The sequence below is a fragment of the Rhea pennata genome, chromosome 17 (genome assembly GCF_028389875.1).
Source record: "Rhea pennata isolate bPtePen1 chromosome 17, bPtePen1.pri, whole genome shotgun sequence".
NCBI lineage: Eukaryota > Metazoa > Chordata > Aves > Rheiformes > Rheidae > Rhea > Rhea pennata.
Window position 1 is genome coordinate 16,602,670 of NC_084679.1, and position 18,318 is coordinate 16,620,987.

Sequence of the window (18,318 nt, forward strand, 5' to 3'; positions counted from 1 at the left end):
TGTGACATTCTGGGTCTGCAAGTGTTTCCGGTCCACCCCAAACTTGCATTTGTCCCATCCACTACAAGAACTTCAACCCACAGACTACTTACCATCCTACACTTACACAGCACATTGCAAAATAGGATCTTTCCTGGCTGGATTTTTTTCCTGCCATTAAGACATGCTGGAATTGGATAGATTTCAGACAACAGTGAGAACAATTTTGCTAGCAGTTCAGCAAAATGCATTACTAAGCAGTTGCTCATCAAACTGAAGAATCACAGGAATTTGCTGAAATTTATTTCATCAATGACCTGGACAAAGGGACAGAGTGCCTCCTGAGCAAGTTTGCTGATGATATACAAGCTAGGAGGAGCGGCTGATACACCTGAGGGCTGTGCTGCCATTCAGAGAGGCCTGGACAGGCAGGAGAGCTGGGCAGAGAGGAACTTCCTGAGGTTCAACAAGGGCAACTGCAGAGTCCTGCACCTAGGCAGAAATAACCCTAGGCACCAGTACAAGCTGGGGGCTGACCTGCTGGAAAGCACCTCTGCAGAGAAGGACCTGGGAGGGCTGGTCGATGACAAGCTGACCATGAGCCAGCAATGTGCCCTTGTGGCCAGGAAGGCCAATGGTCTCCTTGGATGCATTAGGAAGCGTGTTGCCAGCAGGTCAAGGGAGGTGATCCTGCCCCTCTACTCGGCCCTTGGGGAGGCCTCATCTCGAGTACTCCCTCCAGTTGTGGGCTGCCCAGGACAAGAGAGGCATGGAGCTACTGGAGAGAGTCCAGCATAGGGCTACAAAAATGATGAGAGGGCTGGAGCATCTGCCCTGTGAGGAATGGCTGTGAGAATTGGGTCTGTTTAGCCTGGAGAAAAGCCTGGGGGGGGGGGGGGGAGGAATCTTATCAGTGTGTATAAGTCCCTGAAGGGAGGGTGTCCAGGGGATGGGCACCAACTCTTTTCAGTTGTCCCATGTGACAGGACAAGGGGCAATGGGCAGAAATTGAACCACAGGAAGTTCCGCCTGAATGTGAGGAGGAATTTCTTCCCTGTGAGAGTGACAGAGCACTGGAACAGGTTGCCCAAAGAGGCTGTGGAGTCTCCTTCTCTGGCGATCTTCAAAGGCTGCCTGGATGCAACCCTGTCTAACATTCTCTAGGTGACCCTGCTTGAGCAGGGGGGTTGGACTAGATGATCTCCAGAGGTCCCTTCCAACCTTACCAATTCTCTGATCCACTTACTAATGGCTCCTCCATTTTCCCCCAAGCCTAGCAGCATAATTCTTACTAAGGAATGTCCCCAATGACAAAAGTTTGTCATTCTTAACTTCAATTCTTGTGGATAGAGGCATTAGATAATGTTATAATTCAACAGAATTTTTTCAACAATTTAAAACGTGTAACATCAAGAGGTTACCACAAGGCATTACAAGACTTCCACTGAAAGAATCACTACTCTTGGAAGATGCCGATTCACACACTACCTGCACATCATCCAGTGTACTTTAGACGAACACATACACAAGAACAAGTGAGACAACAACAAATAAAACCACTAGGTTTAGTGGCAGGACAGGTGAAAGCCTCCTTACACAACTGCTTAGGTCTAGCATTTTACAAAAAAGTTTGCATCAGCCACAGACAATTTGTCTAAGTGTGTATAAGCAAGGACAGCCCACTTCACGCAGGTGGCAAAGCAACTCAGAGCAAAAGAGCTATCAAAGAACATGGCACTTGTCCTCCTTAGGTACCCAAGTGCTTTTTTAAAAACATTCAAGCCAGTTATTTGAAACATTTTCTGAAGAGTACACAAGTGAAAAAAAAAGAAAAAAGAAAGAAAGAAAGAAACACAAACCACAAAAAATATCAACTTATTTCCAACTGGTTTTGAAAGCTCCAGTTTTCTGTTGCTTTACCCTAGATGTCTTTTCTCAGCTTTTTGCTCCTAAACTACAGCACCCTCAGGCACAGTATTTCCTGAAGGTAATAGTTCATCCCTACCTGGATTTTTAAGGTGCTCCATTTGGGCAGATGTCTTGCTGATACTTACATTGCAATGTCAAGTCTCTCCCTCTAAGTTTCTGATTCCCCTCTATACCAGTAGTCTTTCCCATCTTCCTATCTTCAAGTTTTATTAGTACACGTCTAGCACACTAATAACCTTCCCCCATCTCAACAGCAGCCTGTACAAGAGCCACTCATCATCTTGCTGTACAGCTCCTCACTGCCCCTCCGCTCTCACAGTAAGCAGTGTTTTCCTCAGTTCACCAGCGTGACATCTCAATAAATTCATTAAAATATAGGTGTGATAGTTGGCCACAACTTTTAAATTTTAAGAATTTCAGAACTCTAAAGACTTTTCTTATCTGCTCAGCTCTGACTCTGCTTTGGAGAACATATTTAACCAAACACCACATCCAAGTCAATGTGCAGATACAGCATCAAGGGACCTTGTAGAAAAGCAAAGCTCGTGGTACCTTTTAGCTACTTACAGGTAAACTTTGGCAGCACCACAAGTTAAATTTAACACAGTTAGCACAGTGCAGTTGCATTTGTTTACTCCAAATTAAATCAAGTACTGGTTTTCATCTCAGAAGTCATCCTCCTTGTGATTCAGCATGCACTGACATTTTCTCAGGAGGAAATACTTTTCACTTAGAGAAAACTGCTAAAATGTTTCCTCTTACACAGAAAACAAAGGTCTCCAATGTGACTGAGTTAAGCTGATTTAAATCACATAAAACAGCCCTGCTCTTCCACCCAAGAAAACTGTTTCTGCACAAGACATTGTTCTTTAAGCTACCTTCAAGTGAAAATTTGCATGGAAAAAATCAATTCCTATCAATCACCACCCACCAGACAAGCACCTGACTGAGCTCCAAGCCAACAATCAAGCAATTTTCTCTGTCCTCACACAGAAAAAAGAGGTGCCCTTCAGAAGCTCTTGTGTTTAAATGAATCTGCTTATTCATTGCTAACAGCTCAACTATTGCATAACATGATCCAGGCAGATTTTCTGATTCTTGACTTTCTGCAATAATCTGAGCGCTGCACATATGGGAGACCACGTGGGCAGGCCACAGAAAGCAGAACTGAGGTTAAACATGGACATGCACACAGAGATGGACGCTGCTAAGTATCTGGGACTTTTTGCTGCTCCTTCATAAAAAGCTAATTCACAGGATTCACCTCCAGAGGTTCACAGCTATAACTGTGCATGGTACCTAGGCATATGCAGAAGATGATTACCTTATACATAGCCCCTGCGTAGCCTCTTTCACTGTGCGTGTCAGCAAGCAGATCAACAGGAATAACCACCAACATTACCACAGTGGTAGAACTGGCTCCTTGCCCATCTCCCATTGTGCTCCTGACCCACTCCTCTGGCTTCAACCTCAGCTCAGGATGGCATTAAGGCACTTGCACAGAATCTCCCTCCAGTGAGCAGGATGCGCCTTTCTCCACTCAGAACCCCAAAGTGACCATGGGGTTTTTAAAAACAAGTCTCTCACAGACCTTTGAGCAAGCCAGAGGCTCACTGAAGCAGATTAGATCCAACTCAACTAACTCACAAAGCAAAACTACATCTAACAGTGCAGATTAGCCAGTCCACTGTATATACAGTGAGATAAGATTATTCGCTCCCTCCTAATGCTAACAATTTTATAGCTATTATTAGCTATAAATGCTAAACAAGAGTTGGAAAGGAGTAGTGCTATATAACAGCATGAGAGTATTTGTTCTAATTTTAGACAACACAAAAGCACTTGTTTTCTACCTACAGGGGTTTAAAAGTAGGGAGAGATGGACTCCAGTGACTGTGGAGCAAGAGGAAAAATTAACATCCTGGATCCCAGAACACAGCAAACATTATTCTTTCCATCTCAAAGCACAGTAGTGAGATCCTCAAAGCATTGCAGTGTCTCAGTATGAGCCCTGCTGGTGCACATATCCTAAAGGGGTATAGAGCCAAGGGTCTACATTGCTAAGAGATGCAAAACCCTCACTTAGCTACATGGACGCAGACAACACCAAGTAGTATAGACAGTATTGCCCCAAGTTAGAGCTCACTCCAACTAATAATTTTATCCTGAAATAAAGGAAACTCCAAAGCACGCACACACTTGTCTACTTCACCTCCTCCAGTGAAAAATGGCTATGCACTAACACAACTGAGACTTGCTCATGAGCGGAGCAAAGTCAACTCATCACTTTACAGGCAACAGGCATACAAGACTCACAGCAACTCCATGCGAACCTTGAATGAGTAGCAATTACCTAGGCGCAGGCTGCAGAGCCTTTCTGAGGGACAGCATGACCAAGTTCTGGCACTAAAAAAAAAAAAAACTCCTATTAACTATGGAGTCAATTGTGATGACTTATTCCCAAAAATACGTAAGTCTCATCAAAAAGGAGATTTCTTACTCTGAAAGTAAAAATAGACTTTACCATGGTGTGACCAGGTCCCTATTTGAGCTGTCAAACCTGCTCTGCAAGCATGGCTCCCAATTCCTGAACAGATTTTGCTAAAGCTACCAGAAAGTGCTGCTCAAAATGGAGCGGAATTAGCTTTTATTACTATTTCTTTTGCAGTATGTAGGATGAGGTAATAAAAATTTAAGATTGGCATCATTGCTCAACCTATTCCTACCCAATAAGTACGGCTAAGCTCTCATACCACAATTTGCATAATGCCCCACTTCGCAAAAACCTTTGAAGATCATCTAACTATCAAAGCATTACTTGCATCACTTCCGATTTCTTGACTGGAGAAGCTGCTAAGACTACTTTAATACCACTACAAATCTAAACATACAGAACTTGACAAGCTGACTTTCCAGCTTGAGTTTTTTAAAAAGGCCTTCAACGTAAAACTATGATTTTTACCCTGGTATTTCACAGTCCGATAGGATCAGCTACATGCTATAGTGTAGGAGTAGTAAATCACAATTTAATGACCTGCTTTCTAGTTCTGAAGGAATACTCAAGCCTTGCATGAGATTGTCCAGAGAGTATCAGTCGAGTAAGATGCTCCCAATTTTTAACTATTGAAAGGAACTTTACAGTAAGAGCTCATTGTTTCATAAGAGCTCAGAATCATCAGAGTACAGAGGAAAAGCTGAAAAAGCCGATGTGTTTTCCATCTACAAGGTCCACAGTTCTGCTCTCCAAGATATCACTAGTTTATATACAACAGCTTATATATAAAGTTTTCACCCCACATTCTGGTAGGACACTGCTCAGACTTTGCAGCTTCTGACTGCCTGCACTAAACAGTGAGTGTCTGCCTGGGTAGGTCCCATTACAAAGGCTTCCTTGGAATATACAGGTGGGGAGAAGACAGCAAGCAACTTCCCAACCAAAAAGGAACAAGTGAATACATTAAAACGCAGATGGCATTTGCAGCTCCACAATACTGACTTGCTTCAACTTTGAGACACTTGTACAATTTCTCTGGTCAGCATTTCTTTCCATCAACAGTGATAAACACCATTTCTTCATAGTTTCATCTCTTTGGAAAGTCAACTTTTAATCTTCTTCCATAGCTCAACCTACTCCAGAAAGAGCCTAGGAAGGGAACCAAAACTGCACTGCACAGCTCCAATCCACCTTCAAATCTTCCTGAAATACTGTTGGCTGCTGCTTCTTCCTATACCTACCATATCAACTAGGCTCAGGGAATCAAATGGCAAAACTGCACGTAGTAAAAGCCAACGGTGCAGAGTCATAAAGGAATTCATATCTGCTGCAGTTATCTCCAGCAACTGTGATAAGCTCAGGCACACACAGGCAGCCAGTATTAGACACAACTGCTAGTCTGAAATGTGACTTAACATTGGCCTGGCCTTCTACGTGGGTCAATGTCAGCATTACAGCTCATACTCCTGACACCATATCTCTCTGCAGTTTATGGTCCAGCATCTTACATGGGTGGACAGTCTGTAAGTGGATGTGATTTTTCCTAAATCTGTAGGACAATTACTTAATACAGACACACAAGTAGAACAGAAACTAGAAAAATTTAAGTCATTTTTAGTCACCTGTACCATGACCACCTCTTTGGGTTAAGGTTTTAAGCAAAATCCTGGTTTTCGAAATTATTTCTTCTGACATGGATCAAAATGACAAGCCTGAGCTGCTGTAGAATTGCATGGAAAAAAAAAACAGTACAGGCTGGAGACAAGTGCTATTAATTAACTATGAAACAAGAAACACAACAAAATCAGTGGTCACAAGACAGCACTGTCTTCCTTGCCATCACTCCCTACCTACTAGGCCAAGATCATGCCCATAAAGGGCTCGCCTTCCCTGGCATTTTGTCTTGCTATTTGGGAATAAAGCAGGTACTACACAAGCAGTCAAGGCCAAAGGAGTTTAGTCACATAATACACATCTCACTAATTACACGTAGGCATAGCACACCCAAAGCTAAGAAGTGAAAAAAGCAAGAGTATTATACCTCTTCATCATTTGGAACACATTAAACACCCTTCTGAATGACAGATGACCAGAGGAGCGGAATGATGCATCTCCCAGCCAGATGCTAACAGGTAGGAAAAAAACAGTGCACAACCCAACAGTTCAAGGGTGTTGTAGCAATAGGACTAAGTACAACCAGAGTCAAGTACCTTGCATGTTACCTGCCGTAGACACTCTACCAAGCATAACCAGTCTAAATACATGCCTGGCAGCTCAGTAATCACATGCTTCTGGGTAAACAAAATCATGAGCTTCACAACTTTCCTCCTGTTTTCCCAGCAAGATAAAAAGGATAAACATTTCCATTCTGATTTGCTGAGAAGGGACTGAGGCAAGCTAAGTTCGTAGTGCAGCAGACTGCCAAGTAGCATACCCAAGAGGCAGAAAGAGCAAGTCTTCTGTATCTGTTCACAGCTATATGACAGCCTACTTGCTTCTGCAGCAAAAAGGTTAGACACACAAACATTTGTGACTTGTGGGCAGTAGTTTTGCTTCACACCCAGCAAGAATCCCTTTGCAGTACATCATTGGAAAAAAAGATTTTGCAAGCTTTCAATCGGGAACTTTGCTGCACGCATATTACCCAACCCAAGTCCCTGGCAGAACAGAAAGAGGGCAGTTCTGCACGTGATCATGGAAAAACATCATCCCCACAGAATACAGTGGCCTAAATCAGAGACCTACCTTCCTGACCTGTACGGTACCACAGGGGAAGCAAATTCACACTCACAGCAAGGTACAGTCACATCTCTGCACTGCCGCTTTGAATTACAGGATGTAGGACGCACAGGCAAAATAGGGCAGGTATTGTTGCAGTTACTAGGAAAACAAATGTATGTTGAAATACATTTAAATGCACCTGCTTTTCTGTTAGAAAAGGCAGTAAAACTCCAGAAACAGACAGTTAGGAAATTAATGTAAAATCCCAGTATAAATGGCTGCAAACCATTCCGCTGTCCAAATCTGCCAATTGTTACTATTTTGACCGGGTGTTTCAGAACAGTGTATGCATTTAACTCAGAAATTGTGCAGCCCTTCCTCACATTAGCATTTGTGTAACCAAAAGACTATCTCAATCTGTTAACCTTGCAAATAATATGAAGAGTATCTTCCCATGGCCAAAAAGTACACACATTTGACCCTTCTGTGATTCTGCACCTTGACTATACAGCAGCCAACATTCAGCTTAGCACAGCACTGCTTAGTTCGGCTTAGCTACAACAGATTAGTAACAAAGCAAAAAAGGCACCTGTAAAATCATTGCCCTAACCCAAAGATTGAGAAAAAGTCAGTAATATATATTTTTAAAAAACTTGGCATTGCAGAACAACCTGATTGTACTAATGATAAATGACTCTGCATTTGACTTTAGCATTGCAACCAACTTTGGCAACTTGTACCGCACAGAACTACTTTCTCATCCAAGAAAATGATTGTATCATTGGCCGGTTTCAAGCTTTAGTATTCAAGAAATCAAATGTTAACTGACTTTCTTAAGGAAAGATCAAAATGGACTCTCCAGAAAGATTATGCTGATACACCCTCCCTTTCAGAAGCAAGTTCTCACCTCCAACTGATAATTTCAACCCAAAACTGGAAGAGCTGCTGGATTCCTACCACTGCAGAGGTCACAGCATGCTCCACCAGACCCTTTTCTCTCACATCCACCAGCCAATAGAAACCTTCCTCCTGGCCATACTTTGCCCATTCTCACCAAAAACTACAGTAACACAACATGCGCCTGGGCACAGATTTCAGTGCCATAGAACTCTACAATTTCACCCCAGAACAGGGTTCCCTCCCCCCCCCCACACACCAAGAAGCACTGAAACAGCTACAGGAGTTGATTCAAAGCAGTTCAAGGCACCTGGCAGTCTAAGCCATGGGCAACCAGTGGCCCAACAGCCTCTACAATGAAAACTAACGACCACCTCCACTCTTCCTGGAGAGGAAGATATTGGGACCATTAAATCTCTGCAGTGATCTCCCTAAGGTACTCAGGACTGTCACAAAACACTACTTTAACACCACTCACTGCCCCAAACCACCTCCTAGAGAAAGAAACTGGAAAAACCTTCTCCTAGATGGCAGCCTGTTTCACACAGCACCATCAGTAATACATGTCTCACCCCACTGAAACATTAAGACCTATTTTCCCTACAATATCTTTTAGGGGTTTAGCTGAGACCAGTTTAACTTTAATGCCTTCCTGCTAATTTATTCATTTCACTTTCCCATTGTGCTGAAAGATTAACATAGCGGTAACCAAGTTAATGGCTCTATTGCCATGGAATTGTATTTATACCAACTAAATCACTGCAAAACGCCCTTTAGAGCAAATTGCAGGGACCATTGAGGCAAGAGTGGGGGGGGGAAGGACAAGGAAACAAGATTGGACAACGCAATAGATGCGGACAGTAAATGACAGATCACAAATTTACACTCTACCTGGTCTGCAAATAAGACCAATGGATTGAAAGACTTTCAGCAGACCACTTTTTGAAGATCTCACCAAAGAACTGCAATGGCCCTTGATGGTTATCAGGCTGACTCTTTCCTTAACTGAGGATGGAAATTTCTCTCGGGGGATTTTGTTTCATTAGGGAGTGCAGGGCAGCACAGCAGAATAAATGCAATTACAGGCATTCTCAGGCCAGGAAAAGACCATTCATGTCCATTTGCCATAAAGCTGATCAGAAACATTCAGGCACTCTTCCCATGGGAAGTCATTCTGTTTATATTTCATAAAACACAAGCCAAGTCTGGAAGATGCATGTGGATTTCCCCACAAAATTCATGATCTAAAAAGACTCTCCAGAGCAGGTCAACTTTGCTGATCCTCCAGTTCTGGAGGATCCAAATTTCCATTGCAGAACCTACCAGCTGACTCCCCTCCATGAAATACTGTTTGCAATTGACACTCATGCAGCAACTGCCACAGTAGCAGCCTGGCTGCCACTTTCTTCCTAGCCTGCAGAGGTGGCCCCTGCCAGCCCGTGGTTCAGACACCATGGAGAGGTCAGAGGCCCTCCGCCTTCCCACAGTCTGCTCTGTTGCTGCTGCAGTCCTCAGGGCTATCAGCAGTGCTTGTTTCACTAGTGCTAATGTTTTCTTTCTAAAAGAAAAGCAGTTTGCCTGCACTTCGGATGAAGGTCTTGATCAGCACCGTTGCAGCTTCTATGATCTCACAGATGTGACTCATACCAGCGCTACGGTCATAAACGAGTTTTAAACCATACATGGATTTAAAACACCCACGCTGGCCACCACACTACACTAAGCACTTTGTTCCACCTCGCTAACAAAGGCCTGTTGTACAGCCACAGAAAGGGCAGCCTCCCACAGGCCAAAGCATCTTCTGCATGAGCCGACAGCGCCTTCGTGGCCTCAGCATGAATCCCAGGCACCATCCACATTGCAGCAGGGAGCACGGCAGCAGCACTCCCAACCCCACAGAGCACTGCTCCAGTGGGCCTTAGCAGTTAACTCACACTGAAATCTAGTGCTCAGTTGCAAAATCCCCATTACCTCATCTTCAATTTAGTAACACTCAAAATATTCCAAGTCAAGCAACTCTCCAATTACAGAACTCCAGCTGCACAAGTCCTTTGAGGAGCATTTTCCTATGAATCACAACATTGCATATTCATTTTCTCAAAATAGCTTGGGGAGCAGGGGGTTAAATCAGTAAGATCTCTGCATTCACTTTTATGTTATGTGGAATTCCAAAAAGCAAATTTAAAACTGTTTTTCCTTTGAGGCCAAAAGTTCACATGCCTGAAGTCAGAAAATATAAGCCCGTACACCAAAGCTCTTGGGGTTACTGCTCTCCCTTGGTTCAAGGAAAAAGATTTTTACAATGACTCAACTCCAGCACACAAATGTCCAAGAGAAAACAAGTGTGTGGTTGAGGAAATATTTTCCCAGCTTGCACAGTAATATGCACATTCAACAGATTACAGTAAGTCTAAAAAACTGCAAGCTCCACATAACAGTGCTTTTTTTCCTTCCTTCCTCTCCCCCCCCCCCAAGCCTATGAAAATCGCAAGTGGAAAACCTAAACAAATATATGGCAACCGTTGGACTGGGATATCTGCAAAAATATGCAATTACTTCTATTTAAAGGGTGACTAATCTGCAACTGGCTGTGGTCAAGACGGGTACAGATTAGTGACAATTAGGTTTAAAGGTCGGGGAGAAAATCAGCCTCTTTTCCTAGGGCGCTGTAATGTGAATATACTCAGTAACAGTCATCAGCAGTCCAGGAGACTGATTTAAAAAAATAAGAAACACCACAGCAAGCACTGGCAGCAAATGGGGCATCCTGCTTCGCAGGTAGCCACGCAGACCACAGCTCAATTTCCCAACGTCCAGCAGCTTCACAAGCTGTTTTGGGGGACAAGCTGTTACCCGTAAGCAGGATCTAACACAGATAAGCCTCAGTCAACACTGAGCATTATCACCCAGCAAGGTCAAGAGCCAATATGACTGTAAACTTCTCTTTTAAGCAGGAGATTCCAATAACAGACATAATCCTGATCTCACAGCCCTTTTCCAGTCTCCACTTGAGTCTGGCCACAGTACCTATACAAGGGCAGAGGAAAGCTTTAAAAGCTTTTAAAAAATATATATTTTATTTACACATATACATATATGTGTGTGTGTGTGCACGCGCGCATATATGAAAAATTTTTCGCTAGTTTGTGCCATTTGCAAATAAACTTCTGTCTCTTCCTGCGGTATCCTCTTAGGAAATAATTCTTAGAAATTAAATACAATAGGGCTAGGGGAAGATACTTTGTCAGAAAGATATTCTCATCCGTAACATTTCAGTGTAGTATAGGACACAGTATACATCTCTGACACTGCACATTGTAAAAGTTTAAAGCAAAAAAGAAAAATCACTACAAAATCTCAAGAGCACAGTTCGGATATGTGAGCACACTCACGTCAGACATCTTCGACCTAATAGTAGGCCTAGGAAAATTCTTTGGTAGCGAAGCACACCAATCTAGAGTAGAGGGCCAAAAAAAAAAAAAAAAATGTCTGAAATGTCTCTAAAGAGCCTCAGGCTTCTTCCCCACCAAAGAATGCAACAGCCTTGTTGGGCAGACACCTGAACAGCATTTGGCACGTCTACAGACGATCTCCTCTTCGGAGCACATAACGTATCCAAGCTGGTACTGCCAGCGTAAGACCTCTCACTTCCTGCAAAACCACATCATGTGCAAGGCAGCATTTATAAATTAAATATCAATTTATAAATGCTTTTAGCACTGAACACCAGAACTGCATCAAAAATGGCAAGGCATGCCTCAGCTTTCTTCCAACCCAAAATCTTTCCCCAAAGAGACTTTTTTCCCCTCTCTTGTTTTTAAAAATAGGGCCCCTATGAACAGAACTCCTGTACCAAATACAAGGGTACTGCATAGAAAAATATCTACTCATTGGATACATATTCTTCAGGATTAGCTTTTGCAACGCATTTATCAGTCTCCTCGGGCACAAGGCAGACTTTCTCCAGGAAACCTTAGCAGCAGTCAATGGGAAAAAGTCAGCAAGCCACCATGCAGAAATTGGGAAGCACAAGACAGGCTCTGACAGAGGAGTCTCCATTTGTTTACTTTCCCTGAAAAAAATAGAAAAAAAAAAAAAAACATAAGTCTTAAAACAGCAGTGAATTGCATTTTGGTTACAAATAAATAGCTGCACTCCTCCCATTACATATCACTATCTGTGCTCAACTTCTGGAGACACAAAGGTTGCCCCCACTTGATAAGGGTATCGGCCCTGTGAACCTGGGCAAGCAAAGAGAGCTCTGAAAGCTGGTGTCCCAGGAGAGTGTCCCCGCTTGCTTCACGGGGGTGAGCCACTCCCTCAGTCCGGTCCCTCGGGGCCTCTGTGGAGGAGGAATCAAGGTGAGCTGGTAACACTGAACCTACTCGGCCACCCCTCAGAAAGACCAGAAACCAACCAAGGAAGAGAAGAGAGCCAGCAAAGCTCACAGCACAGGGGCCAGCCTAGCATGAGCTACGACATTTCAGCACACACAATTGCTCGGGTAGAGTCAAGCAAGAATTGTGCCAGTTTACTCCAAAAGCATTAAGGAAGCAGTAAGGAGAGTCTGTTGGTAGCTCTAGGCTCCTCTCCCTGCCAGTGACCTTGGCGAGAAGAGGAGCCCATTACTACTCGAGGGCTTTCAGCCCTCACCTGCTGACAAACACCGAATTAAAGATCAGACAGGAATCATCTCAGGGAAAGGCAAGCAAAGCATATCTGAAGAGGGAGAATATCCTCAGACTTAATCAGAAGGAAACCTAGTAAGAGCATATGAAAGGAATGAGCATCCCATGTAGGGCAGTCAGCCAACAGCTGATGCTGTAGATAGAAAGGAAAAAAAAAAAAAAGTTGTCCATCTCAGCTGAGAAATCCCAAACAGGAGGTCAGCAGCTTCAGCAAAGCAGTTTCTGTGAGGATAGGGTGAAAGCTGCAGACAGTTTTGACTAGCTTTGTTTATGGACCTGCGAAAGTTCAAGGAAATGCATCTCTTGCCTAAGCAGTGAATTTTTTTAAACACTGTAAAGCTTGAAAGTCTTCCAAGAGTGAGTGCAAGAACAGACCTGCCCTAATTTCCATGGCTTTAGAGAAATCCAAGCATTCCCATTTATCACTGCGCACTCCAAGACGGGGGTTCAAATCAAGAGGGAACACTGTGTGCCCCTGAAACACACACTGCTGAGCATTCAATATCAGCCTAGGGTTCGATGGCTTTTGCAACAAGGGTGCCATCTCACACATGGTAGGTTAAGTGGCATTGCACCACACCAGGGGGGAGCAACATTAGTTTTATTCAGTGAGATGGCTAAGCAATAATCATACTGCTGATAAAAACAGCAGCATTGCTGGCCTGTCCCATTATTCAAATGTTGGGCTTCTAACTCCAGTTACAGGGTGCTTCTGCCTTCAAGAGCACGCAGGATTTCAGAACCTCCTTGTGGCTTCCTTCAAGTTTCTAGATCACCCTCTCCCTACTCAAACCAGCTGATCACCTGCTGTAACTGCTCTCACTAACCATCCCTTGAGTACACTGTGACTAACAGACACAAGCTACAAACGCCCTGAAGCTGTTGCACCTCGCTTTCCCGTGCACTCAAGTTGAGTAGTCCCAGTTAGGCTGCTCATCTAATAAACCCCCAGAAAGCAGGCATCAAGGAAGGCTACTCAAAACACGTTTCTTTGCCATTTCAAAATGCTTCTACTAAAGGCTTACTAACAAGAGACAAAGTGGATACTTGTTCACGCAACAAATATAGCAACTTAAAGTTCACCTTTACTTATCACTGCTAAAGTTGTAACAATTATTTTCACCCTGAGTTTGAGGCTCCACAGCTCACGAGAGAGCTTAACAAACAAACAAACAAACAAAAAATCACATCTTGCAAAGAATGCTCATATCAGGATTTTTATTTTAGTATTTTTATCTACATTCAACTGAGAAAGGGCTCTCCCAGCGACTTTGGTTATAGTACAGGCACACAAGACACTGATTATCCTAAAACACATCATGTATGGCTAACAAAAAATTTTGGAGAAAATTGAACAAGTTCTCTTAAAAATGGATAGGTTAGTAACAGCCTCAGCACTCCATCCTTATTTGAGGGTGTTGGGTTTTGTCCCATTTAGACTCTCCCCAAGCTAGAAATTGCCTAGGTTTATTTCCCAAATAGCATACTCTGCTCTAGGAATATGTTCAGATAACTTTGGACACCAACACCTATGGAAAACTGCCAAAGTACAACCTCCAGACATACATGGATTAGGGCTCAAAAGGCACAAAAGTAATTTCACAAAAAACAACTCTGACAAACTCAGCTTTTTTAAGAGGACACAGTCAGCAAGTCTATTCATCCATTCTAGAAAGGCCAGAGAAAATGCCTCACTTTACCATTCTTATTATGTTCCAAACAAAAATGCTGAAGAACCAGAGCAAGAACATGCAAAACTTGTGGAACTAAGATTACTATGCTTATCACTTCAATTAAGAATTTTAGAAGGTCTGGCCCAAATAGACCATGATCTCCACTAAAGTTAACTCACATGAACTGGAAGATGAATGAATTGCATATTTGGTGGCTCACCTTTCATTTTTTAAAGCGAGAAAAAACAAACTACCATATACAACGTTAATTTGACAAGTGCTCTTACTACACAAGAACACTGAAATAAATGCAATACAACTGGAGCGAGCCTCAGGCAGTAATTTAACTGGTCACAGTCTCTACTTTTTATTTCTCACTCGTCTTCCAGTCCCTCTTGGCAATTTTGCGTTAAAAATAAAGGTAAACCATTGTAATTATCTGCATTCATATTTTCTCATCCACATGCCCATGAACATCATAAGAGAACAGAGGACACAGTTAAAGTCTCAACTTTCATGCTTGTCCCACCAGTATGTGCTCAAAACTCAGATTGGCAACAACTTCCTATTGTTTCGGACTGTAAAGATTTGGGGTGAGGGTATTTTTTTAATTTTACTTTTTAGAGTACTAGTCTTACCCAGTCTTTCTCAAGGCACTCAAATATAGATAGAAGAGCATTTCCCAGGAAATTTCCATTAATGCAAGCAGTTCTGTCTTCATGCAAGTTACAGCCCATGTTAACAGTATTTTCAGTACTAAGTTTTCTTCAGAGACACCATGCGTGAATTATGGCCCATGACCTGTAACTTCTGAGATCATTTTAAAGTCACTGTGCTTCTGGCTTTTTGCCAAGTGTCAAGCAACTCTAAAATGATAGCACAGAATTTCAGGTATATCTATAAGAAATATTCCATATGGAATGACCAGGACAGTTGAGCCAGCTCCAAAATCCACACAGCTGCACAGACTTTTTTACTCCTCTATTTTTAGGCTTAGGCACAAAAAGGCAAAGAGGGTTGCATTCGCTCACTAAATACTGTCAAGTAATTGCATCTGCTCAATGCAAATACTTCACGTCACCAGACAACACCAACTTCCAAGGCCTCCGGCCACCATACAGAAATTTAATCCTTAAAAACTGTGTTCAGATCTGTCTAGCATATTCGAATTTCAATAGCAATTATCTGTTCTTCTCAGAGAAGAAATACCAGACTACGCAGTTGCCTGTCTTTCAGAACCAAGTTAAGAAAAGTCTTTTGGTGGTTGGCATAATAAACCTGATATTAGTCTAAGCAGAAGAATGAGCTCGAAAACTAGAAGAGGCACTTACATCTGGGGTATTTTTATGTCTACATTATTATTTTTACAAAACAATCAGTTACAAGCATACCCCACCAGCCCTTCAGGACACATTCCTGAAAAGTGTAGAGGTTAGCACTTTATCGGATAGCAACTCTCTCATAAGAATTAATGCACAGAGAGGGGAATGCAAGCAGAAACTTAAAATTTGATTGCAACTTAAACACACGGGGATGGTATATCAGAAAGCAGGTTTTTTCCCATTTCTTCTAACACTACCCCAAAAAATAATTAAAAAAATGTTGGCAGCTGACTTTCCAGAAGCTAGAGATGCCAAGTGCTAAAAAAGAAAAAAAAAAAAAACACCACCACTGCAAATGGCTTTTTTTGGCCTGCAAATCTGATTCTCTTAGATGAAACCTTGCAAATGCCCCAAATGCCCCAGTATCCTTGTCCAATCAGTTCTGGAATGGATCACTTATGAAACATCTCAGCTGCTTCATCTGCAAGACAATGCCCAAAGCAAGTCTTTTAGCATTACTCTCTTGAGACCTCTTTAGCAGTTGCATTTTCATTACCATGCACCACCTTAGATGAGGACTGCTCATCAAGTCAATCAAAGATGAAGCCTGGGGAAAAAAATATCTTGTATATTTTTTCTCATAGTATTAAACTATCAGAGCAAGGTATTAAACGATGATTGACAAATCTCCAAAATAGCAAACCAGCATTTGGTGAGGGGGTGTTAGTATATTTACCCTCACAAAGTAAATGCCAAAAAGACAGTCTTACTGCTCCTAATTTTATGGATACATCATTCCCTCTCAGTCTCTGTGCAGGAATATACACTCACACAAAGCACAGATTTCACACACTTCAGAGAATTTAGCCCAGCAATCCAAGTCATGCCTACACTTTGCATTGGAAATCAGTACTTAAGGCTGCACATTATCTACAAAAACCTACGGGTACGGATTAGGGGTTACCAGGAATAGAAGGAAGTTAAATGTATGGCCAAGAGGGAAAGCAAAGTCATTTACCTTCATAAAGGACTGCTCTCTTGCACAGAGAAGGATGAGCTACAGCTTAAAGAAAGCTTCCCAGCCGCTTGGTCCAGACTTTCAGTGTTATCTGAGTATACTGTGCTGCAAGAGAATCAAGAGAATTTCTCTGGAGCAAGGGATGCTTCCAGTTTTTATATAGGGATAATAGAGCTGCTCTGATAAAAGTTTCAGACTTGCGCTGTACTCTCACTGGGGGGGCAGGGAGGGAGGGAGAGAGAGAGCGAGCACGCGCACGTTTTTGATTTTATTTCTACTGAAGAGCTCAATGTTCGTCTGCTAAAAACGCAAGCCTATATGCTAACTTTGCAGACATTTCACAGGACATACCTTTTGACAAGTATCAGCTACGGTCAATTAGGAAGACTTTTAATCTTCTCTCCACTTCCTCCACCCAAGCAAGGTTCACATCCACAAAAGAAACAGTAGTAGGTATTTTATTCAAAGGCACTCTATTTCATTCCAGCAGCCCTCCAGCAAGTACCTTTTTGCAGCACTGGCAACACATTCACTTAGGGAAAACAAAGACCTTCCAAAGCAGCTGGCTGTGTATGCATCAGGAAGGTAGACGAGCACTTAATGAGCAACATCTGATACATTTTGCACGAAGAGATGCTATACTCACTGGAGCAATCCACAAAGCCCTACCCAACTGCTCAGACACCTGGGAAGCAGGGGGGTTTTTGCCAGCAGGTACCAAAGCCCCACTGCAGATCTGGGCCCTGATGCTTCACGAGGGCTGGCTTTAACACTTCCTCCTCACTTGCACCAGAGAGCGTGTGTCCAAAAGTTCAAGTTGAAGGAACAAAACTGGGAACAGTTTATATTTAGACCTCATTCTCAGCAACATTCATTTCCACAGCAGATAAGCCAAACGCTTATCTTCCCTAAATGATTTCAAAATCTGACTGCTTGAAACAGCAGAATAAGGTGGGGGAGGGGGAGAGAAGGAGATGTATTTGCTAAATAGGACAGTTTAAACTGGACAAAAGTAAGCAAACTGCTAATACACACGAAGGCAACAGTCAGTTTGCTTTGTCAATGCAGAAAAAACAAAACTGAAAACAGAAAAAGTGGAAAATCACTTGCCATGTACATTAATTAATATCATAATACTGATATAAGCTCTTCTAATATACTATGAGACCATGGACAGTTACACCTTTGAAAATAAATATTGACAAGCACAGCTCAGAACTAGAAGGAACTCCGTTCTCTGAAGCTTTCTCTCAGATTGAAAGTTTCTCCACTCAACAGAAGAAGAGTTTAATTCTATGGCATAGTTTTAAAGCATCAGATATTGAAGAACAAATGTTTATACAGGTGTTAAGGCAGGTCAGACACAAGACAGGCCAAACAGTCTAAAAGCTGTTCTTTTTATACATGTGTTATTCTAATAGTGGCTTCTTGGATTTTCTTTAAAGGGAGAAAAGTGACCCATCACTGTTGTTCTAGTCTTATTTCAGATTCTTCCTGGAGCCACTGTGACTTACAGGCATAATTCAGGGACATCAGAAAGAAGAGGTTCTCAAAATTCCAATAAAAGACATTTACTTGGCACGGTAAGTTTTTTGCA

General features: G+C 42.5%; 1 protein-coding gene across 4 annotated transcripts in view; it reads right to left on the minus strand.

The window, feature by feature from the left end:
* OSBP2 (oxysterol binding protein 2) overlaps nt 1–18,318 on the minus strand; it is a 157,713-nt gene that overhangs the window by 123,623 nt on the left and 15,772 nt on the right. The window contains exon 1 of one of the 4 annotated variants that reach the window (XM_062590053.1): nt 16,722–16,802. The exons of the other annotated variants lie outside the window; for them this stretch is intronic. The gene's annotated coding sequence lies outside the window, so the exon portion shown is untranslated. Of the gene's footprint in view, nt 1–16,721; nt 16,803–18,318 lie in introns of those variants that run through there. 4 annotated transcript variants of the gene reach the window in all.